General features: G+C 36.3%; 1 non-coding gene across 1 annotated transcript; it reads left to right on the plus strand.

Annotated features, from left to right (window-relative positions):
• The first annotated feature begins 8,976 nt into the window (after positions 1–8,976).
• LOC139903348 (small nucleolar RNA R71) lies at positions 8,977–9,083 on the plus strand. Its single transcript, XR_011778173.1, has one exon. It is a non-coding gene; the product is annotated as a small nucleolar RNA R71 (small nucleolar RNA).
• The last annotated feature ends 16,487 nt before the right edge of the window (positions 9,084–25,570 follow it).

Genomic DNA, 25,570 nt, shown 5'->3' on the forward strand with positions numbered 1-25,570 from the left:
AACCCACTAATCATCAAGAAGCTTTGAATAAGGCCCGCAAATTGATAGAAACGGTGGACGAAATCGCAGTACCGGCACCTAAGGTCGAGGATAAATCGGGTGGCAACAAAAGAAAATGGGAAGCCACTCCATCAAGAAACTACCACAACAACACCTTCACCAAAAAGTCTTTCACCTCTGACGACAAGAAAGGTTATGTCAGGAATAAACCATTTTGCAACAAGTGCCACAAACATCATTATGGTGAATGTGGCAAGCCATTTTGCAATAAATGTCAAAGGAGTGGCCATGTGGCCAACGATTGTAGAAATGCCGCTCCCGTTGCTCAAAAGGGGCCAAATGCACCAAGACCGGGTGTTTGTTTTGAATGTGGCCAACCGGGTCATTATAGGAATGCATGCCCAAAGAAGAAAGCTAACCCCAATACACGCGACTGAGGTTTCAACATCAACACCGAGGAAGCCCGGGATGACAATGAACTAGTCACGGGTACGTTTCTTCTCAACGATTCTTTTGTCACTTGTTTATTCGATTCGGGTGCCGATAAGAGTTTTGTAACTAAGACTTTGACTCATTCTTTTAGCACTCCACCACTCCCACTAGATACTACTTATACCATTGAAGTGGCCAACGGGAAACTATTAACTGCCGACAATTTTTATCGGGGGTGTACGTTAAACTTAATGGGTAAAGAGTTTCAAATTGACTTGATACCTATAGAACTAGGGAGCTTTGATGTAATCATTAGTATGGATTGGCTAGCCAAAACGAAATCTCACATTCTTTGCAATCTTAAAGCGATTCAAATTCCTATCGAGAATGGTGAACCCTTGATTGTCTATGGCGATAAGAGTTGCACCGGACTCAACCTCGTCTCGTGCCTTAAAGTTGAAAAGTACCTTCATAAAGTTTGTTTTGCGATTCTAGCCCACGTTAAGAAAGTTTAAACCGACGAGAAGCATATCGATGATGTGCCAATTGTTAGTGACTTTTTTGATGTATTTCCCGATGAATTTCCGGGACTTCCACCTCATCGACCAGTTGAATTCCAAATCGATCTTATTTCGGGAGCCACACCCGTAGCACTTGCACCGTATAGACTTGCTCCATCCGAAATGCAAGAATTGCAAAGTCAAAATCAAGAACTACTTGACCGTGGTTTTATCCAACCTAGCCATTCACCATGGGGTGCTCCGATTGTATTCGTTAAGAAGAAAGATGGATCCCTATGAATGTGTATCGACTATCATAAACTAAACAAATTGACGGTTAAGAACCGATATCCTCTTCCACGCATCGATGACCTCTTTGACCAATTACAAGGATCTCGTGTATATTCGAAAATCGATCTCCGCTCGGGTTATCATCAATTAAGGGTTAAGGGGGAAGATGTCTCCAAAACCGCTTTCCGGACTCGTTATGGTGGTTATGAATTTCTTGTAATGCCATTTGGTCTCACTAGCGCACCGGCGGTGTTCATGGAGCTTATGAACCGCGTGTGCAAACTATATCTCGATAAATTCGTTATTGTGTTCATCGATGACATCTTGGTCTATTCTAAAAGCGAAGAAGAACACGAACAACACCTTCAACTCATGCTCGAACTCTTGAGACAAGAACGACTATATGCCAAATTCTCCAAGTGTGAATTTTGGTTGAAGGAAGTTAAATTTCTTGGTCATGTTGTAAGTGATCAAGGTATTAAGGTCGATCCATCAAAAATCGAAGCCATTAGCAAATGGGAGACCCCTACTACTCCTACTCACATTCGTCAATTCTTGGGTCTCGCAGGGTACTATCGTAGATTCATCGAAAACTTCTCTTTGGTTGCACGTCCTCTAACCGCGTTAACTCATAAGAGAAAGAAATTCATTTGGGCTACCGAGCAAGAATCCGCGTTTCAAATCTTAAAGAAAAAGCTAACCACTGCTTCTATCTTGTCACTTCCCGAAGGCAATGATGATTTTGTTGTATATTGCGATGCCTCGAAACATGGTTTTGGGTGTGTATTGATGCAACGAAAGAAAGTCATTGCTTATGCCTCTCGACAATTGAAAATTCATGAACGAAACTATAGGACACATGATCTCGAACTCGGAGCCGTTGTCTTTGCACTTAAAATTTGGAGACACTATCTTTATGGAACCAAGAGTACTATCTTCACCGATCCCAAAAGCCTCCAACACATCTTCGACCAAAAGCAACTAAACATGAGACAATGACAGTGGATTGAAACTTTGAACGATTACGATTGTGAGCTTTGTTACCATCCTGGAAAGGCAAATGTAGTAGCCGATGCCTTAAGTCCAAAAGAAAAAGCGGTGCCTCTTAGTGTCCGAGCGTTAAACATCACCATCCACACCAACCTCAATAGTCAAATTTGTGTAGCCCAAGAAGAGGCTCTTAAGGATGAAAACATCTCTCTCAAACACTTGAACGTCCTCACCTCTTGATTCGAAGTTAAAGAAACCGGACTCCGATATTTCGCCGGAAGAATTGGGTACCTAGTTATGGGGACCTACGAAGCCTTATTTTAGACGAAGCCCATAAGTCAAGATATTCGATTCACCCTGGTGCCAATAAGATGTACCACGACCTCAAGGAACAATATTGGTGGCCGAACATTAAAAGGGACGTCGCTACTTATGTTGGAAAATGCCTAACTTGCTCCAAAGTCAAAGCCGAACATCAAAGAGCATCCGGACTACTTCAACAACCCGAAATCCCGCAATGGAAGTGGGAAAGGATAATGATGGATTTTATCACCAAACTACCAAAGACGGTGGGCGGTTATGATACTATTTGGGTTATTGTTGACCATCTCACCAAATCCGCGCACTTTCTAGCCATGAAGGAAACTGACAACATGGAAAAACTTGCATAACTTTACATTAAAGAGATCGTAGCCCGTCATGGTGTACCTTTATCGATTATTTCGGACCGAGATGGCCGTTTTATTTCTAGATTTTGGCGTACCTTACAAGAAGCGTTGGGAACGCGTTTAGACATGAGCACCGCATATTATCCACAAACCGACGGAGAAAGCGAACGCACAATTCAAACTTTGGAAGACATGCTACGAGTTTGTTTTATCGATTTCGGAAAAGCTTGGGACAAGCACTTGCCTCTCGCCGAATTCTCTTAAAACAATAGTTACCACGCGAGTATCAATGCCGCACCTTTCGAAGCTTTATATGGCCGAAAATGTCGTTCTCCTCTTTGTTGGGCCAAAGTAGGCGACACACAAATCACCAGACCTGAACTCATTCATGAAATAACCGAGAAGATCATTCAAATCCGAGATAGGCTTAGGACGGCCCGAAGTCATCAAAAGAGCTATAGCGACAAAAGATGCAACGACCTCGAATTCCAAGTCGGAGATCGCGTGATGTTAAAAGTCGCACCTTGGAAAGGTGTAATCCATTTCGGGAAACGCAGGAAGCTAAATCCGCAGTATATTAGTCCTTTCGAAATCTTGGAGCGTGTTGGAACCGTTGCTTATCGTTTAGACCTTCCGCCTCAATTGAGCTCCGTTCATCCTACTTTCCATGTATCGAACTTGATGAAGTGTTTTGCCGAACCCGAACTCGTCATCCCTCTCGAGGAACTTACTATTGATGACAAACTTTATTTTGTGGAGGAACCGGTTAAAATTGTGGACACCTCCGTCAAGATGCTAAAACAAAGTAGAATTCCGATCGTTAAGGTCCGATGGAATGCCAAAAGGGGACCCGAGTTTACTTGGGAAAGGCAAGATCAAATGCAAAAGAAATACCCTCATTTATTCGTGGATTCGGAAACGCAAGATCCAGAAGAAGAAACAACGACTACTACGCCTACTTAAATTTCAGGACGAAATTTCTTTTAAGGAGTAGGTATTGTAACATCCCGCCTTTTTCAGTTTAATTTCTGTTTATTTATTTAAAGTCCGTTATAGAATTATAACATCTTCCGTTAATACGCGTTTTAAAATATTTCGTTTAGGTAATCCGTTTGGTTAATACACGCACCCGCTTCAAACTTGAGGGACCAATGTTGTCATTTGACCAAACCCATGACTAGGTCAAAGAGTCAACATCCATCTCCTCCATTCATTATCCATTTCCTTTTTCTTTTTCTTAATACTTTCATCTTTTCTCTCAAAACTCCAAATCAAAGATTCATCATCCATTTTCAATCTAGCAATCAAACATCAAAACAAATTACATATTTGGAATCCTTGCATCTTCCTCTTCAATTCTATACCGATTTCATCAAGTTTGGGTAACTTTCTAAAATCACTAGATTCTTTGTTCTTGATGTTTTTAGCTTATAAAAGTGTTGATTAGTGTCTATGGCTCAAGTCTAACATTAATATATGATTTGTATGCTTGCTCTTGTTATTTAGATCTAACTAGCTTAAACTTGAAATGGGTGAGTTTGATCTTGAGATTTGGTTGCTTAAATGCTGTTAGAGGTTAAAAGTGCATGTATTAAATGTGTTACTAGCATCACTACCTTCAATTTGATGTGTAGGTTGATTAAGAACACTTCATTAAAATGATTATTGATTTTGTGATTTTGGGTTAGGGGTTGATAGAAGTAAAATGGAATTTAAATGCATTAAATGCTTTGCAAGGTTAATTGTAAGTGTTTATTAGCATTGTATGCATGATTACCTACAAAACGGCATATTATATGTGTGTATTTAATTCCCGAATCATCAAAGTGCATTTATGAACTTGAAAGCATTTATGGTGGGCATTTAATGAGCTTTCAACTTGGATTTGATTATTGTAAATGATGATTTTGGTTGATGAAAGGCGTTTAGTTTTGTTCCTCATTAAATTAACTTTCCAACGGTGTATGGCATGCATTTTGAATGTTTTTAGTTCATGAGTTATGTTTGTTTGATGTTTGGTTCGAGACTTAACAAAATTTCAACAAACAGCACCTTTTAGGTAGTAATGCGCGCCGCGCATTATTGCGCGCGCCGCTCAATTTGGAGGATGCAGATGCTTACCCCCTTTAGACAAGTCCTGACCTGAATCCACGCTTTAGTGTGCGCCACGCACTTTCCCTGACCAAATTTTCTTTTTTTGTTTTATTTTTCAAATTCTTTTCTTGCTTAACCGCAACTTCGATTAGCATGAAATTTGGATAACATGCTCATATATAACTTCCCATCATTGGAAAATTGTTGGATACCCGACCCGACCCCGTTGACTTTGACCAAGTTTGACTTTTAGTCAAACCTAACCAAATACGTATGCAATCGTTCTAACATGCTTCCATGCTTGTATCTTGCATGAAACTTGACAATTTGATTCACATGCTATATATTCGAGTCCTAACAAGCCATAGGACTAATTGAACAACTTTGACCAATTGTGTTTACCAATATTGATACGAACCTATTTGTTTAGGTCAAGACTAGCATTCGTTCTTGCACACGTTACTTTGTGAAGTATAATTTATTATTCGTTCAACCAAGGTGAGATCATAGTCCCACCTTTTCAAAAACTTTTACTTTTAAACTATGGGATGAGAAACATATACGTATCATACTTTTATGCTATGAACACAAGTACGAAAACAAACATTCCACAGCGAGTTAGAACAAAAAGCCTCAATTCAATTATCATTAGTTACACTTGTAGGGTGTAAACGTGAACTTATGTTATGTGATCACATTGGGCTTGATGAGGCCTCGTTCGAACGGTTTGCTACCGTTAGCGGATGAAATATATTTTCGAGTATAGTGTATGTTCTAACACTACGTAACAGGGTACAAATCAGTTAAGTCTTGATAATTGGGTGCTCGCGAATATACTTTTGGAATACAAACGATTTGGATAATCAACTATATTAAATCTTGTGGTTCAAAAACAACGTTACTATTACACCTATGATTTCACCAACGTTTTTCGTTGACAGTTTTCTATATGTTTTCTCAGGTCCTTGAACGCTAGGTGATACATGCTTCCGCACTTTATTTTTGATACTTCCTTGGATGTCGAGTATACATGCATACGTGGAGCGTCTTTTGACTTAACTAAATTTGTGTCGCATAGGTTTCAATTGTACTTAAAACGTTGTAACATGTTTGGTCGTCAAACTACTTTGTAAACTTTGAAACATCTTTATTATTGAAATGAATGCGACATATTTTTTGTCAAACGTTGTTTTAAAGACTTATGACCACGTAACGGGACATAAGTAGACGGCGCCGTCAATGGCGATTTTTTCGGGTCGTTACAGAAATGGCATTTCTCTCAATTAAGTACTAGATTTGATTGCTCGCATCTAATAAGCATTCGTTCAAGATTAACTAGACATGTTTCAAAAGTATCACCGAAGACTGAAAAGTTGTCCATGAAAACTTCCATGCATTCTTCTATCATGTCGTGAAAAATTGCCATCATGCACCTTTAAAGGTTGTAGGGGCGTTGCAAAGTCCAAATGGAATGCATTTGTAAGCAAAAGTACCATAAGGGCACGTGAAGGTGGTTTTCTCTTGGTCCTCGGGTGCGATTAGAATTTGAAAGTATCTGGAGAAACCGTCAAGAAAACAATAGTAACTATTCCCAGCTAACCTTTCCAACATTTGATCAATGAAAGGTAAGGGAAAGTGATCTTTTCTGGTGGCGTCATTTAATTTTCTATAATCAATACAAACACGCCATCCTGTTACAGTCCTAGTAGGAATAAGCTCATCTTTTTCATTTGTGATAACAGTCATGCCACTTTTCGTAGGAACACATTGAACTGGGCTTACCCATGGACTATCAGAGATTGGATAAATTAAACCTGCGTCTAGCAGTTTAATAATTTCTTTCTTAACAACATCTTGCATATTTGGATTTAGTCTTCGTTGACATTGCACATAGGTTTTATGACCTTCTTCCATATGGATTTTATGTGTGCAATACGAAGGACTTATACCTTTAATGTCATGAATCTTCCATGCAATAGCTGGTTTATGAGCTTTTAGCACAGAAATGAGTTGAGATTTTTCATTTTCCGTAAGAGAAGACGGTATTATTACAGGTAATTCAGATTCACCATGTAAATAAGCGTATTCCAAATGGGTTGAAAGTGGCTTTAACTCTAATATCGGTGGTTCTTCTATCGATGATTTGTATCGATATCTGTCTTCTTCTTTTAACATTTGAAGTTCTTCTGTTGTTGGTTCGTATTCATTAGCCATAAGTGTAGCTAACATTTCAGCCTCATTAATTGGTTCAGTTCCTTCTCCTAAAGAACATTCTCCTGTTCCTTGTAATTCTGGAAATTTTTGTAACAATTCTGCATGTGAATCTATAGTTTGAACATAATAACATGTATCATCTGCAGATTGCGGTTGTTGCATGGCTCTATCAACTGAAAAGGTAACACTCTCGTCCTCTATACTTAGGGTCAGTTTCTTACCAAACACGTCTATTATTGCTTTAGCCGTGTTTAAGAATGGTCTTCCTAACATTATAAGAACTCGAGAATCTTCTTCCATATCCAGAATAACAAAGTCTACTGGAAATACTAAAGTAACAACTTTAACTAGCATGTTTTCCATTATCCCTCTAGGATATTTTACTAATCGGTCTGCTAGTTGTATGCTTATTCTTGCTGGTTTCAATTCTCCGAGGTCTAGTTTAGCGTATAGTGAATACGGCATTAAATTTTAACTAGCATCTAAGTCTGCCAATGCTTCTATTGAATTGAGCTACCCAGAAAACATGGAATTGTGAAACTTCTCGGATCTGATAATTTTTCTGGTAGCTTATTCAACAGCACTGCAGAACAATTAGCATTCATTGTAACAGCCGAGAGTTCTTCCATTTTCTTTCTATTTGTGATTAGATCTTTCAGGAATTTAGCATATCTTGGCATTCCTGAAATCACATCAATGAAAGGAAGGTTGACATTTATTTGTTTAAACATATCCAAGAATTTGGATTGCTCGACTTCAAGTCTTTCTTTTTCTCATTTTACTCGAGTAAGGAAGCGGTGGTTGGTATGGTTTAACATAAGGTTTTACCTTAACTGTGTTATCTTCATTAACCTTTTCAACTACCGGTTCTGTTTCCTTCTCTTGCTCAGGCTGTGATGCCTGTGTAGTAGGAATAGTGTCATCAGAAATTACAGGTATTTCAGGTGGTTTAAGTGTAATACCACTTCTTGTGGTAATGGCTTTAGCTGTTTCATTTCGGGGGTTAGCATTTGTATCGCTAGGTAGACTCACCAGTTTTCTTTCACCTATCAACCTTGCTAGGTTGCTTACTTCTTGTTCCAGATTTTGGATTGAAGCTTGTTGATTTCTAAATGCTTGAGCATTTTGTTCATTAGTTTGTTTCTCAGATGTGAAAAACTGCGTTTGAGATTCAACTAGCTTCGACATCATATCTTCTAAATTTTACTTTTTATCATCGGTTTGTGGTGGTTTATTTGGAAAAATAGGTCCTTGCTGGTTGTAAGTATTATTAGATACTTGTTGATTGCTAGGACCTTGTTGGTTGTTGTATGGAACATTTCGGTTATAATTCTGATTTTGATTGTAGTTTGGTCTTGGCGGTTGATAATTATTTTGATAATTATTTTCCAGGCCTTTGGTTCATGTATGAAACATTCTCTCTTTGTTCCATTGTTTGTTCAATACTGAGACAATCTTTTGTCAAATGTGGTCCTCCACACTGTTCACAACTAATGCGTATTGCGTGAATATCTTTAGTCATCTTTTCTATTCATCTCTCGAAAGCATCTAACTTTGCGGAAATGGAATCAAAGTCATGGCTAGAATCGGCTCTAGCGGCTTTAGATGAACGAGGAATATCTTTTTCCTGGTGCCACTCATGTGAGTGGGAAGAATTGTTATCAATAATTTTGTAAGCTTCAGTTGCGGTTTTCTTCATAATGGAACCACCAGCTGCTATGTCGATGTCTTTTCGTGTAGTATTTTCGCATCCTTGGTAGAATATTTGTACTATTTGATAACTATCTAAACCATGTTGAGGACATCCTCTCAACAACTTTCCAAATCTTGTCCAAGCCTCATATAGAGTTTCATTTGGCTTCTGCGTGAACGTAGCAATTTCTCCTTGAAGTCTCATGGCTTTAGATGCCGGAAAGAATCTTTTAAGAAATTTTTCAACTAAAACATCCCATGTATCAATCGCCCCTTCAAGTAATGATTCTAACTAATCTTTGGCTTCTCCCTTTAAAGTCCAGGGAAATAACATGAGATAGATCTGTTCATCCTCAACTTCTCTAATTTTAAATAGAGTACAGATCCTATTAAAGGTACGAAGATGTTCGTTTAGATCTTCCTTCGGCGTACCACTAAATTGGCATTGATTATTTACCATGTGTAGGATTTGTCCTTTGATTTCATAATCTGGCGCATTAATGTCTGTTTGAGTAATTGCGTGACCTTGGCCAGTGCGTGTAGCTCTCATTCGATCTTCCATACTTAGAGGTTCTTGATTTTTCATGATTAATTTTGTTGAATCTGAATTTCCAGGGGATTCAGATTTAATGGTTTCTTCCTCGACAATCTCTGGTTGTATGATTTGTGGTTCAGGAGGAATGATTAGTGGTTCAGGATCTCTGAATTATCCTTGAATATCCTCCGGGTTCTCAATTGTGAGGTCGGGTTCAAAAAATGGATTATCGGAAATTTGAATCGGAGTACTTGGTCGACTAGATGACGATTCTAAAGAAAAATTAACGGCGACAATATTGGCTAGATGTCTTGATCGAGTTACAGGAGGTGAACGTATGAAAGGTGGTGAACGTTTTGCTCGATGCATTCACTGAATATCCTATTAGTTATAAAAATAAAAAATTATATAAGTTACAAAATTAATAGACTTTTTTGATTTTGTCCACGTTTCAAATAGCCAATAGATGCAGCAGGTAGTCAGGACCCTTTAAATCGGAAGCCCACAACTCGCCACTAACAAATCCAACTATTACTTCGAACCAGAAAATTTTGGATGTCTATCAATTTAACCGCTTAAAATAAATTTTTCGTCGAAATTTTGAAGATAAAATCTATGTCCTAAAAACTAGAGCGTATAAATGAGAAAGAAAAATAGTGCGTCGAAAAACGTCGAAGAATAAAAGGTCGAAAAACAATAATAAGAAAGTTGAGCGTCGAAACTTAAAAGTCTAAAAACTAAATACTTAAAACTTGCGTCTAAAGGTATTAAAGCTTAAAGGAATTCTATTTCCAAAACGGCAATAACTTAATAGGCACTAAAATCTATTAAATATTAAAGCGATAAGCGACGTCGTAAATTTCTAAAGCGCCTAAGTCTTAATCTAAAGAAAAAGCACTTAAGGGATTTTATGGCAAAGCCTAAAAATCTAGAAATATAAAATAACTACGGCAAAAACTAAGTTTAAAACTAATTACGAACGATAAATATATAAATTACGAATTATATGATTAAAATATACAATTTATAAAAAGAAACAAAAATGATAAAATTGCTATTTTTATAAAAATATTATTTTTATATTATTATTTTATAAAAATATTAATTTATATATTAATAAAACTAATTAAAACTAATAATCACAAATTATAATTAAACTAAACTAAATATATTAAATTAAAACCTTAATTAGGTTTAATAATAATAATTATAATTAATTAAAACCCTAAATTCCTAATTAATGCAGTCAAACAGCTGTCAGAGCATCTCCGCAACTGCGGTATTCTCTAAGTGTGGAGCTCCGTGACTGCGGAGCTATGCATGCTCAGATGATGGCAGGTTCAAACGATGCAAGTTCAGTTTTCTTTTTATTTATTTTTATTTTTTTATTTTGATTTGTATTTCTGTTTTTAATTTTAAAAAAAATATTACTTAACTAAAAAAATAAAAACTTTTTAATTTAAACTCTTAAAAATATAGTAATATATACTTTTTTTATGTTTTTACTTATATAAAATTATATTTTTACAAAAATGGTTTAAAAACTAATTTTTTTTATAGCGTTTCACTTCGGTGTTGATGAAGTCCCCGGCAGCGGCGCCAAAAATACTTGATGTGTGAAAGGTGTAGTACGAAATACTATTAATTTTATTATGAAATAATATTAAATACGAAACAAATTTACACAAGTTATTTATTTATTTATAGAATGGATATACCTAAACCTTGCTACAACACTTAAAGGCAGTGTACCTAATCGTAGAGTAGTGTAGTTTTTTGTAAGTCCGGTTCGTTCCACAGGGAGCTAGCTGAGTTTAACGCTATATTTATTTTAAACTATAATTGTATATATTATTATTAAAAAGGGGGGTTTTATCGTTTAATGACCGGTTTGTCAATTTTAAAACTTAAGTCACAATTAAAACCTAATGTAAAATATTAAATATAAATATAATTTAATTTAAAGCGTAAAGTAAATGACGATAAATAAAAATGCGATAAAATAAAAGTGCGATAATTAAAAGTGCAATAATTTAAAGTACGATAAATAAAATGACGATAAATAAATAGCGATGAGATATAAAATAAAGGAATTATGCTTATTTAAACTTCCGTAATCATGATGTTCGACTTGTTAATTTTAATTTATTACCATGGGTTAATTATCCTTTGTCCTGGATTATTCGATATGTCCATCTGGTTTTTGTCCATAACAGTCCATCGGTCATAAATATAAAGTGCGAGTGTCCTCGTCAAATTACCCTTATACCCGAAGTCAAATATTCCAACTACTTGGGGACTTAAACTGTAACAAAGTCTTAATACTTTGTTAATGATTACACCAGGTTATCGACTGTGTGCAATCCAAGGTTTTAATACATTTTTAACAATTACACCAAGTGTCCTTCGATGTAATCCACCCCTATTTTAATGAGTCCATTGACTATTAATCCATCCCCGTGTCCGGTCAAATGAACGATTATTAGTATTTATAAATATCCCGCCCATCGTGTCCGATCTAGTGTATGTGGTTATTTATAATTACCTCAAATTGTAAATCCCTATATTAAATTAACGAACTATCATTCAGTTAAACAAATATAAAGCTCATTAATAGCCCTAAGTCCAATTTCCACAAATGTCGGTCTTTTGTCCAAACCCCAATTATGGTCCAAAGCCCAATAACCCCGTCTTAATATTTAGTCCAACATCACGATTACTTCGGCTTAAATAAACATAATAATAATTTAGCTACCAGACATTAATTTAAAAAGGGTGAACATAACTTACAATGAGTATTAATCGCGTAGTGTTACACAGACCGAATTTAGACTTACAAACTTAAAACATTCGCCAATATAACCTTATTATTATTAAACTTAAATTAAAATTAAAATTAAAATTATATATATATATTTTACGTAGATAGAAAGAAAGAAAAAGGGATGAGGAGATCGTCCGAATGCGTTGGCTTTTATAGGCCCATTTTGCACTGTGTATCTCCGCGATTGCGGTATATTTGTTCCTCACAGCTTCGCAGTCGCGGAGCTTTGGATTCCAGCTCACCATAGTGAATTAAACGTGGGCTGCTGATAAATATAATATATAATAATATATATATTTAATTATATATTATATTATATTCTTGTGCATAGTTGATTTGTAATTTCTGCTCTTTTGAGTTGCACGTTGATAGTTGGTTCATGCCTCGGTTCCGGATTTTTGAACGCCTTTTCGTACAAATTAATATCTTGTACTTTGCTTTTTACGGCTTGTACGTTTGTAATTTTGAGACGTTTCTCATCAATAAATTGAACCACTTGGATTGTACTTTGTACTTTTTAGCTTTTTGGTCGTTTACGTCTTCAAATCGTCGGATCTATCTTTTGTCTTCACCTTTTATTATTTTAACGAATATCACTTGGAAATAGAACAATTGCAACTAAAAGCTTTTCTTTCTGGAAGGATAATGCTATGAAATATATGTTCATTTTTAGCATTATCACTACACTAACATGGTCTAGGACCGAAAATGTACTATGGGCCTAGTTAGATGTTTCACTATGAAAGAGTCCTCTGTCGGAATCCAAAGCTCGGTGGACTTTCTACAACCGGTGTGCCTCAGTAAAAATTTCGTTGTATCCGATAGAATTCTCTTACCAAGGGGTGACACAGATAGTGTCCTCTGAATCGAGGTTTGCGACTTCCCAATAACAGAGCCAATAACTGCGTTCTATTAGTTGGAAAAGCGATTGAGTTTAAAGCATTATCATAAAGCATCTCAACAACATACACAAACCATAATATTATTTCGGCATTATAATTAACTATATCATAACATACACTAAAGATAACTACTCGGTAATCATGGTAACAATATCATAAATCGTAATAATGGAAGACATTCATAAAGAAAAAGGATAAAAGTACCAGTAGATTAAACGAGTTCCAATAATACAAAAGTGAAAACTTCAAACTCCAGACTGCTCTTAGTACAATCTTCGACATTCTTCTCCGGGTACTAATTTTCTCGCTCGGAGTTGAAGGCCTTGAAAGTATGACTAATTATTATAGAAAGATAGAGAAAGAAGTGAATTGAAGTGTGTGGAAAAATGAATGACAAATGACTCCTTTTATACCTGAATTTGGCTGGGAAACGACTGGCAGGCCGGCCTGAAAAGCTGGCGCTACAGGCCGGTGTGGGAGTTCGGTGTCAGGCAAGCCTTTTCCTTGCCCGTTTCAAGTGCCCGGTGGCCAAGCCAATTGGAAAGCCAGTGCCCATGTGGCAGGCCAGTGTGGCAAGCCGACTCGGGAGGCTGGTGTCAGGCTCTAGTATGCTATTTCCTTGGATCTTCTTGCTCGTTCCCGGGATCGTAACTTGGTTTTCGGGGTCGTAAATTGTCTTACACCATTTTCGCTCTAGAATCTTCGTTTTAGTTCCATTTTACTTGATTCTTTTTGCATCGTCTTTGTAATTTCTTGATCTTCAATTTTAACCGACAAAGTGAGTATTTTGGCGGTAAAGCTTGGAACTTTATTGTTTTTAGGCCTTAATATCGGGGCTAAAAACGTGACTTTTTAGCCGATATCAAATATCCTACACTTAGACTTTGCTTGTCCTCAAGCAAACTTCTCGTTTTTAACTTCAAGAAATATTTTCGAAGTTTCCTTTCTATTGGCCTAAGCGGTTTGCTTTTTTATTATAAGAGCGAAAACTAAGGTGAGTCCTCTATGTTAGGGTTGAAACTATATCTGCAAGCATGCGAGGAGGTTACATGACTTAGGCCAGCTTTCTCGAGTCACTCAAATCACACAAGTGTTTAGGGTTCCCTATATATCTAAGAAATGAATTCACACATAGCCAGTCATGTTGAAATAAGGGGTCGTCGTCCGGAGGCAGGAGCACTTTAACGACGGAATGTACATATGCACGCGAAGGTGCCAGACAATTCCCGATAGACTCAAAGCTCTTCATATTCAGGACGCTTCTCACCTGACTTCATAATCATAGTCCCCTTCCTATTTGTTTGTCCTGTCAGATAGAAAGATCTTTCACCAGAAAGTTCTTGCTCTTTCATTGATTACCAGCTTATGACACGCGCCATTACTAAGGCTCTACGCTTTTGTGTGGGGGAGTAAACATTTTGCAAGACCTTTGTCGTGATACTTGAGAAGTTTATAACATTAGGTTTTTTGGAGGGAATCTCATTTTCTGGATTTTTCGGGTGAGAGTAAAGATGATGTTGATGGTGGTTTGATGTGGTAGAGGTGGTGGTGTAGGTGTGTAGGGTTTCTTTGACAAATGGCTAACTCTTCTGATTATACCTATATAACCTTTCGTTACTCAGAAATGTAGATCTAGAGCAAATTCTGAGCACAGACATCGGCACTCTCAACGAAAAATAGCGAAGCATTAAAGATGAATGCTTATATGGTCTTATTTGGGTGCCTCACCATAATCAATTTAGGTCGATAATGTCAGTCATGCAATGCTCTATTATGATTCGATTCGTCCCAACAAGATTTTTACCTTACTTAAGCCTTAATTTTTATTTAAACATTTTTGGTTTTCGAAAGTACTTTTTTTGGAAAGGCTTTCTTTAGTTTAAATTTTTTTTGAAATTTGGCTTAAAAACTAAGATTCGTTGAAATGGGGTTATTATGATATGGCATGTAGAAGGTTATAGCAACATCCCACACTTAGCCGAACATTGTCCCCAATATTTCTAGTGTATCCCATACTTAGGAGTTTTAGTTAAAGACTTTTGGAATATTTTCCTAGTGTTTATTGGGTTGGAATCCCACACTTAGTGATAAGCTAGGATGTGGCGTATTTTTAAATTTAGAGCTATAAACGAGTGGAAAGGAACGAGTACTCCCCAACGGTTTTTCGAGGTTGCTTTGTGAAGAAACTGGCTGGCTTGGAAGGCAGGTTGTTTCAGCAAACTTAGAAGTTACGTCCTTTATTGATTGGCTCATTTGTCATCCTTTATTTTCTTCTACTCTACTTTATTGCACGGGTTGCCTCCCGAGAAGCGCTTTTGTTTAGGGCTGTTGGCTCGACCATAATGATGCCTACTGTTGAAAGGTAGACATTCTCCTCTGGTCGTAGTTTTCATGAGGGAACGTGAGTCTTGGTGGATAGATTCTGAAAATATGCCAGACCGAAAGTGGTAGAAGATCCGGTATTTCTCTCGAAGATCTTCTGAAGGAGAGATAATGGGCAGTTTCAGCTCATGAAAAATCTTGAAGTCCGATGAGAACATGATCTACGGCTCTGCTGATTGATCCATGGATGTCAATCATTGAGGCCATGTTGGTGGTAATTGTTTCTCTAACTGGGTGTTCATTTCGGAGGTCTTTGAATAGTATCATAATTTATATCTTCAGTATCTCAAAATCTTCTGAATGGTGGTCTCCACAGAAGGAGTCTGTAGCTCTGCATAGATTTGATAAGAGGCGAAGTTAGAAAGAAGTGAAAAGCAATCCTGACCCAAGCATTAATGTCACCGTCTTGGAATATATCTCCCGACATCCAGCTTTAAATGTGAAACTATGATCTGTGGACTCGTGGAAGATACGTGTTAATGGCTTCGTAACAAAGGTGGCAATGTTGACTCGGTCGAGTTCTAAATGTGAGAACAGATTGTTGCGTCTTCCTTCTTCTGCTACTACATCTCGTAATTCTTTGATAATTAGATCAGCTTGGTGATCAATTGTTACGTAGATCACTAGTCTGTCTGGTGTGCTTTCGAAATTATCTTTTTCTAAAAGAACGAAGAGGCTGCGAATATCTTCGATCATTCGTGAATCAGAGTGATAAGTCGGGCGTTCAGTGGAAAGATCCATATGCTTCCAGATGAGAGGTGGTAGTGCTCGTTGGTTTACTGAGTTCGGAAGTGCAGATCTCTCTAAGGCATTGTAAACCTTAGAGTAAACGTTCTTCTGATCTCGACAAAATCTTGTCTCGAGAATAGTGAACTACTGAATTGTGCCCTTCTAAGAGTTCAAGTTATCATCTTCTCTTGGGAGATAAAGGTTGTATTCATCTTCGATAACCTTAATCCGCTCCTTTAAACGAGGTGTGAAAGCGATTGTTGACTTACAGATGGCTTCGAGAATATCTTCAAATTCATCGGTATTATTGATGAATGTTACCATATTGGCGTGATTAGATATGATAGTATCTCTGAGTGATCTGAAGAAGATTCCGGCTCCTCTTGATCTGGTATTGCAGGGGAAGAATATGAATCTTCCAGAATGTCTTCATTTATAAGAGGATTTAATAAAATCTGTACCCTTCAAGGGTTTATCATTCCATTATTAATAATACATACAAGGAATTAGAATTACAATCAAATACATACATATGGTAAGTATCTAGACTTATTTTAAAATAACTTTATCTCCAAGTTTGCTTGGTGCACAATTGTCGTTAATACCCCCCTCAAGCGAAGTGGTAGATGTCTAACACGTAGCTTGGAATGAAACGATTGAAATAACGATCGAGGAAGACTTTTGATGAAGATGTCAGCAAGTTGTAAGTTTGTAGGGACAAACTTAGTATATAACTTCCCGGACGAGATTAGCTCACGAATAAAATGATAATCAATGTCAATATGTTTCAATCGTTTATTAGAGACGGTATTCTGGCTTAAAAACAACGCACTCTTATTATCACAGAGAATAGTGGGCCGATCTGGAAGAACAACATGTAGTTCCGACTCACAGCTAGACCGAGAAACAGTCGGTTGTTTCTTTGCACTCCAAGAAACAAGATTTTCACCATGAAAGATAGAATAACTGTAAGTAGAACAACGTGTCTCAATACATCGTGCCCAATCCACATCTGAATACCCAAGTAAAGTTGTAGAAGGAGAATAAAGAAATGTCAAACCATAAGTCAGTGTACCTTTGACATATCGAATGATGCATTTAACAGCTTGAAAGTGATCAATAGTAGGTGCATGTAAAAATTGACTCACTTGATTAACAGCATAGGATAAATCTGGGCGAGTGATTGTAAGATACTGCAAAGCACCGACCAAAGAATGAAACAAGGTAGGATCCTTAAATGGTGTACCATGAGAAGTGAAGTTCTCAGCAGTTGCTAAGGTAGTTGCAACTGGCTTAGAATCAAGTAACCCTGCTCATGTCAAAATATCATGTGCATAATGTGCTTGGATTAAAAACAAACCAGAATACGTATAAAGAACTTCAAGACCAAGAAAATAGCTTAACTTTCGCAAATCTTTAATGGCAAACTCACGATAAAGACGTGATATAAACTGACGAATAGTAGAAGAGACGTTACCGGTAAGAATTATATCGTCAACATAAACCAACAGATACATAATCCAGGAGCCACGTTTGAAGACAAAAAGAGATGGGTCAGCACGACTACAAACAAAACCAAGCCGAGTAAGAAAAATACTAAGCCGATAAAACCATGCACGCGGTGCCTGGTTGAGGCCATAAAGAGATCTCTTCAAACGACATATATGATTAGGGAAACGAGCATCGATAAATCCCGGCGGTTGTTCCATAAACACAGTTTCATATAGTTGACCATTTAAAAAGGCATTTTAACATCAGTTGATGAAGTGGCCATTTATGAAGTGTTGCGGGAGATAGAACAATACGTACCGTGGATGCTTTGACAACCGGACTAAAGGTAGCAGAATAATCAAGACCGAGAACTTGTGTAAACCCTTGCACAACTAATCGTGCTTTGTACCGATCAATGGTGCCATCAAAGTGATACGTAGTCCGAAATACCCACTTTGAACCAACGATATTAGCATGCTTCGGTCTAGGAATGAGTTCCCAAGTTTTATTTTGATGAAGTACGTTCATCTCCTCGCACATAGCAGTAAACCATGTTGGATCTTTAGAAGCGGACTTGAAGACCTTAAGTTCAGAGGTAGCCAAAAGTGCACAGTGCAGAGGAGAAGTAGCCAATTCAGCAAGATCAACGATATATCGCGGTTTGAATATACCCGACTTAGAACATGTAGTCATAGGATGAACCGAAGGTGCGGGAGGTACAGAAACCGAAGGTGCAACAGGTATAGTTGGAGCCGGAGTGATAACCTACGGCGTGACAGTAGCAGATGTTGGCATAATGATGTCATTCGAGTCTGGACATAATGAACATGAAGTATCATTCGTTGTAGATGTGACTGACATGGTAGACACAAGATCAGGAGAGGGTTGTGCACATGGAATGGCAGGAGCTGCTTCTGCATAAGTGGAAAAAAAGCAAGTGTTGCAAGATCCACAGATAGTAAAGTACCCAAGTAAGGAAATGATGACTCATCAAATTGAGCGTGACGAGTAATATAAACACGTCCAGTGGTAAGATCTAAGCAACGATATCCTTTATAATTAGAGTTGTAACCGATAAACACACAAGCTATACTTCGCGGAGCTAACTTGTGAGATGAGTAGTCGCGCAAATATGGAAAAACACGACATCCAAATGTTTGTATAGTGTCATAACGAGGCACGGTAGCAAAGAGCAGCTCATAAGGTGATTAAAACCCAGAACAGAAGATGGTAACCGATTTATCAGATACGTAGCGGAGCTAAATGCGTCAGTCCATAGTGCAGCCCGAGCATGAGAGTGAAACATCATAGCAAGTCCCGTCTCAGCAATATGACGATGTTTTCGCTCTGCCCGACCATTTTGTTGTGGAGTGTATGGACATGAGATGCGATGCTGAGTACCATTATTAGTAAGAAGAAGCCGAACATTTGCATTTAAAAACTCGGTACCACCATCACTTTGAAACACTTTGATCTTACAATTAAATTGTGTCTGTACTAATCGAATAAAAGCATCAAAAATTCCTTGAAATTCAAATTTGGTTTTTAATGGATAAAGCCAAGTGAATCGAGAATAATCATCAATTAAAATTGCATAGTATCGATAGCCGTTAGTGGACATAACATGAGCGGGTCCCCATAAATCAAAATGAACCAAATCTAACACATGTGAAGCACGCTTTTCATTATTATTAAAAGATAAATGTTTACTCTTAGAGAGTTGACAAGGAGAACAAAAACCCGGTTTTGGTAAAATAGAAGTTACCGATAACTGGCCTAATTTATTTAATAAAGAACTAATATTAAAAGAAACATGTCCTAGACGGTGATGCCATAATTCAAATGATCCTCGCAACTTGCTTGAATTAATTTGTGAAAGAAAAGCTTTTTGTCCACGCTCCAGCACATAGAGATCATGTAACGACCCAACCCATTATCCAACCATATGCGCAAAATATTTTTTTTTATTATAGAAGGGATACGGGGCGCGCAACCCCATATGTGCACAGCGCGTATGTAGCCTGGCAACTTGCTATCCAAAATTTCCATTTTTCGATTAATGATCTCCCACTTTCCGACACTTTTAGACGAAACGGTTTTCACAACATTTAATAATAGTTAAAACTAACACGTTTCAATAATAAAATGTGTTTTTCGACACCGGGCCTACATCGGCCGTTTTACAACTTTCGTACAAAATACAAATTTTCGACCACATGATTTTAACACAAAATAAAGACCGGGCATGGCGATTGGGAATACGCTACCCAATCCTAATCAATCCAAAAGCACGTCTTCTAAAGTAACCTACGCGAGTCTACTAGTTCCCACGCTTACCAGAGCCACCGCATCCATGCAAATCTATAAAAATGTAAACAACGAGATGGTAAGCTAACGCTTAGTGAGTGAGAATATACTACATACATATACATGCATAAAATGGACACGCCACACAAATAATCAAATAACACATACCTGAGCATCCAAGTATAAGGCAACTAACTAAGCATATCGTGCAAGCGCTATACAACAAGCTAACAACATCAACAATATAAGTACACCAATGACGATGTGTGCAACGCCAATAAGCTACACCCGGAGGGTTAGCTACATCACAACAATACAACGATATATAACAATAAAGCGTAAAACACCTAAGGTTAACCCCTTAACCCAATACCAAAAGTCAATTACCACAATACCAAAATGAAGATTGGCAGAACTACACGAGCCATAGTAAATCTGCATCCACACGAGATTACTATCTTCAATACCACAACAACATCGAGGTTGGCCGAACTACACGAGCCTTAGTGAATCCGCAACCACACGAGATCACTACCTCAATAAGATGACCGAACTACACGAGTCATCGTGAATCCCCACACACACGTGATCCACTTCTCCAATCACAACTCAATACCAACCCTTCGCCAATGAGGTTATATAATCCACATCACAAGCACATGTGATAACGTACACACGAAATGTGCACCTCGCCAAAGGTGGTCAACCAAAATGCAAAATCGTGCCAATTGGACCTATTACTCAAGTCCATCAAATCCACCTATATGTGAAATGAGCTCTATAACCGAGAACCACTTCACCTGACCCGCACCCATCCTACACATACATATGCACATAGGATATTAACACTCACCTTGTCGTCTTGATGAATGCTACTGAATAATCTGTAACTCACTGATGGAATGTACCTATTCCAATATCATAATACAAGTAACACACTTAGAGTGGATTTACAAACCAACTCCAAACGACACTTATTGCAATTTCTACCAATTGCACTTCCAAGCACAAAACGCGCCCAAACTAACCAATAATCACTAACACAAGTGAAAATGGTCCTAATACGCCAATTAAACCCAAACACAAGTGTTAAACACTTATCATTCTCAATATCACCCATAAACTCTAATTTTGACTCAATTCAAAATTAGTCTTTCAAATACACTAAAATGAGTTCCAACACTTCCATAATCACTAAACCTAGTGATTAAACCCAATTACAAGTCCTAAATCATGGCCAAGTCAGTTTCCAACCTAAATCCCACCAACAACAACAACAATAAACTCGATTACAAGCATCAATGAACTCATTTCAAGAGTTTAAATGGGTTTCTCTACAATTCAAGTTCAAACCCTAACTTGAATATCAAATCAAACATTGAAATTCGGAGTTAGAACTTACCACAACAACCAAAACGTAGCTAGGAATGAGGTGAACAACTTTAACACTCGAGCTTTTGATCAATTCGAGCTTCTTCTTCTCCAAAATCCCAATTCTCTCTAGAACTCTCTCTCTCTCTCTCTCTCTCTCTCTCTCTCTCTAAGAATGGATGAGAGTGTTGAATGGATGTGAAAGTGATCTAAAATTGGATCCAAACCAGCTGATAAGCTCTCAGATCCGTCCTCAAGTGAAAAGACCAAAAAGCCCTCATTAAACTCTAATTGGAAAAAGACAGAAAACTGTCGCTGGCAAGGTGCGCGGCGCGCTCACCTAATGGTGCGCCGCGCGCACAATGATCTGAGCAGTATTTTTGAGCTTTTAATTTACGCCAAGCTTCATACACTTTATGTACGCCATTTATACACTACGTATAATAAATATTTGGGTCTTAAAACTCTCTCCCACTTAGAATCGATCACGTCCTCGTGATCCTCGTTACTTAACCAACCGAACCCACAGTCAATGGTCCTCAAACATACGTTCCAAACCGACTTCTACCATAATTATCATAAACTTGAAGGTTATTCCTACATACCCAAGACACACTTGCACGCATTCTGAGACATGTAATGCACACATCATTCAAAAACTACTACAATCGCTTACATACGGGGAAACATCATGTTTCCTTCCAACTTCTCTAGGCAATCGTTCCCAATGAATCGTCTTTAACACTAAATCGTCATCCGCGATTTATCAAATCCATAAATTCGAGCACTAAAACTTGCTCAATCCCTCACATCGGGAAAAACTCAACCAATCTCGTACTAAGATATCAACCCTTTAGCGTACTCTTACCAAGTACAATGCTAATAGCAACCAAGTTTCAACCTAAGGTCAACTGTGACAACCCGGAAATTTTCGACTAAATTTAAACTTAATCTTTATATGTTTCCGACACGATAAGCAAAGTCTATTAAGCTGAGTCTCAAAATGTTTGAACTATTTTTCATGAATTCATTTAACTTTTGACGATTCTAGATGATTCACGAATAATTTCTTGTAAATACATATGAATTGTAATGTTTGAATATTAAAGATTCAATTTATGTTGGTATACATATTACATAAATAATAAAATGTAACATTAATATAATAAGTTTAGTTACAAGCTAAATTATAGTTGATATAGTAATATTATTACTACTTTTAATATTAACATCTATATTAGTAATTATTGATATGAAAATAAATAAATACTTAAATCGTTATATTATTATTATTTATATTATTATGATTAGTATTATTATTAGTATTAATAATAATATTATTATTATCATTTTATTTTTCTTTTACTTTTATTATTAATATCCTGTTAATGGAATTATTATTAATATTATCAATATTATATTTCTATTATTACTAGTTCCTATTCATATTAAAATTATTAGTAGATTGATATCATAAATTAATATTACAAAAATTTAATAAAACAGAGATACACAAACGGATATATAATATACAAATATATAAGTATAACTACGGATATATAATCAAATATAAAAGAATTTAGATATTAATACAAATATAGAAATATATAAATACCGTATATAAATACCAATAAACTATGTATTATGTTTTCAATCGTTATCAGGCTATAGCATTTTTTGCTTTATGTTCCAATCCAGTAGATATCACGATCCATAGCAGAAGAACAATCCAAAAATCTGTTATGTATCGACATCTAATTTTATATCTTTTTCTTCATCTTTCTCTATTCTTGATTGATTCTCTGACAGAATTAACCACACCACTAAATCGAATTAATTGTCCTTGTTGTCTGATTAAAGAGAAATCGACAGATTTGATATAATTAATCACCTCAGGAGTTAAACAAATCATTCTCCATTACCATTCACTGACATCACCACATATCCCCTTTATATTTGATATGCACATATGTTACATTACAGAGAGAGAGGTGGAGAGAGTTATAGAGATTTACATTCACCATCTTAAGTTTCTGGTAAACTTAAAAATCACCTTCAATTATCATCAACAACCATTAATCACGCCATCACCTTGAATCACCATCACTTTGAACGTAAATTGTGAGCTATCAAATCACCCGTCATAAATCCTCACAAACACACAATTGGAAACCTATATCACCTCGAATTCTTTGATATGTGATAACCAAACCAAACCCACAACCACCTTAACAATATCACCACCAACAAACCCACCATTTGATCACCACCTCTGCAACCCACTTCACCTTCAAACAACACCACAACTCCTTTCTATTTCCTGTTTATAACCAAGTAAGAAACCTAAAAAGCCTACTATTGCTACTTCTTCCTTTGATTCGAACCACAACCACAGCTACTACTATTGTTGTTGCTGCTACTAGTCACTGTAAAATCCACCTGCAACAATAAGGGGACGTTGTGAACTACTGTTAACTACTGTACAACGGTGTTTCTGTTCTAACTCAGGTTTAGCACCAACCATAACAATTGCCATCTTGGTAATACTACACGAGCTGTTTTCTATCTCTATTTGCACCACCACCACTTCTAATATTACGGTTATTATTATAACCTGCAGCTCGTTTGTGTTATAAATCAAGAAAACCACCACTTATAAAGATGTAAAAGTTGTAAATTAATATTATAAGTTGGCCATATGGCTTAACGCTTTAGGTAATGAAACAATTGTGGCAGACAAATTAATTGTTTAACAATTCATGTGGCCCTTGATGATTAAGCACCTTTGCTTTTCAAATTAAGACTTGAAATTGTTCCTAACACATTGTCAAGTTAGATGGGCTGTCACGTAGTGTTTTATATATTCTATGGCAGTCCCCACGTCGAGATTGGAATGATCTTTTTTATAATCATACGTCTGCAAATAATTCCTGTTATACCCTCAGAGACAATCTATCTTGCACGTGCAGCTATAATCTCTTAATAGATGATAATGATGTTTGATAAATAAGGATGATAATGATATAAAAAATAATGAAGAAAATGTTGAGTGATAGTATGAGCTGTAAAGAAATCGAAACTCTTTTATTTTTATCTGCTTGTTGACTGCTATACGGACGACCTCACAACATCCATCCATTGATTTTACTTGGGCCGTGATTTTAATGGAACTTTCTTTTTGGGCCTCATAAATGTTTACATTGTTGGGCTGTTTTCATTCTTGGGCCATAGCAAAAATCACACTTGTTACTTATTTGAAGATGAAAATGTTATGATGAAGATAATGAACGATTGTGTTTATGATAATGAGATGATGATTCGATTATGAGAACGATAGCAAGTTGTTAATGATGGTGGACGTTGATACAAGATGATGATAATGATAATAAATATGATATGACGATATGATAATATAAGTTAGATGATTATGATGATATTGATGATTAAGATTATGATGATGATGATGGTTAATAGTATAATGATGACTAGCGAATGGATGATACATGATGATGAAGATGATAAGGAGATTAGTAGAAGAAGAAGTCAGGCGAAGTTAAGGGTTAAATATAGCTAGATTAAGTATATTTTCAGAAAAATGGAATTGAGCAGTTAGTTTGGGTGTGTTTGTGTGTAACAAGAGGTCTCGGGTTCGAACCCAGACCGTGGCATTCTTTTTGAAAGCTCATTCTTTAAGGTAGTAATTTCATTATTATTATTATTATTATTATTATTATTATTATTATTATTATTATTATTATTATTATTATTATTATTATTATTATTGTAGACTTATTATTAGTATTAACAAATGTACTATTATAAGATTTATCATTAAAACTATCATTAATATTATTATTAATAAAATCATTCATATTATTATCATTATTATTAATACTAGTATTATCATTATCATTATTTTAATCACTACAAATATTATTTTAATATTAATATAATTACTATTTTAACAAACAAATGAAATATATATATATATATATATATATATATATATATATATATATATATATATATATATATATATATATATATATATATATATATATATAATATTTGATACATATAACATAACAAAAGTTATATTTTTATATAGTAATAATGAAAGATATAAATTAATGATATAAAAATCATAT

This window comes from Rutidosis leptorrhynchoides, chromosome 3 (assembly GCF_046630445.1).
Source record: "Rutidosis leptorrhynchoides isolate AG116_Rl617_1_P2 chromosome 3, CSIRO_AGI_Rlap_v1, whole genome shotgun sequence".
NCBI classification, from domain to species: Eukaryota; Viridiplantae; Streptophyta; class Magnoliopsida; order Asterales; family Asteraceae; genus Rutidosis; species Rutidosis leptorrhynchoides.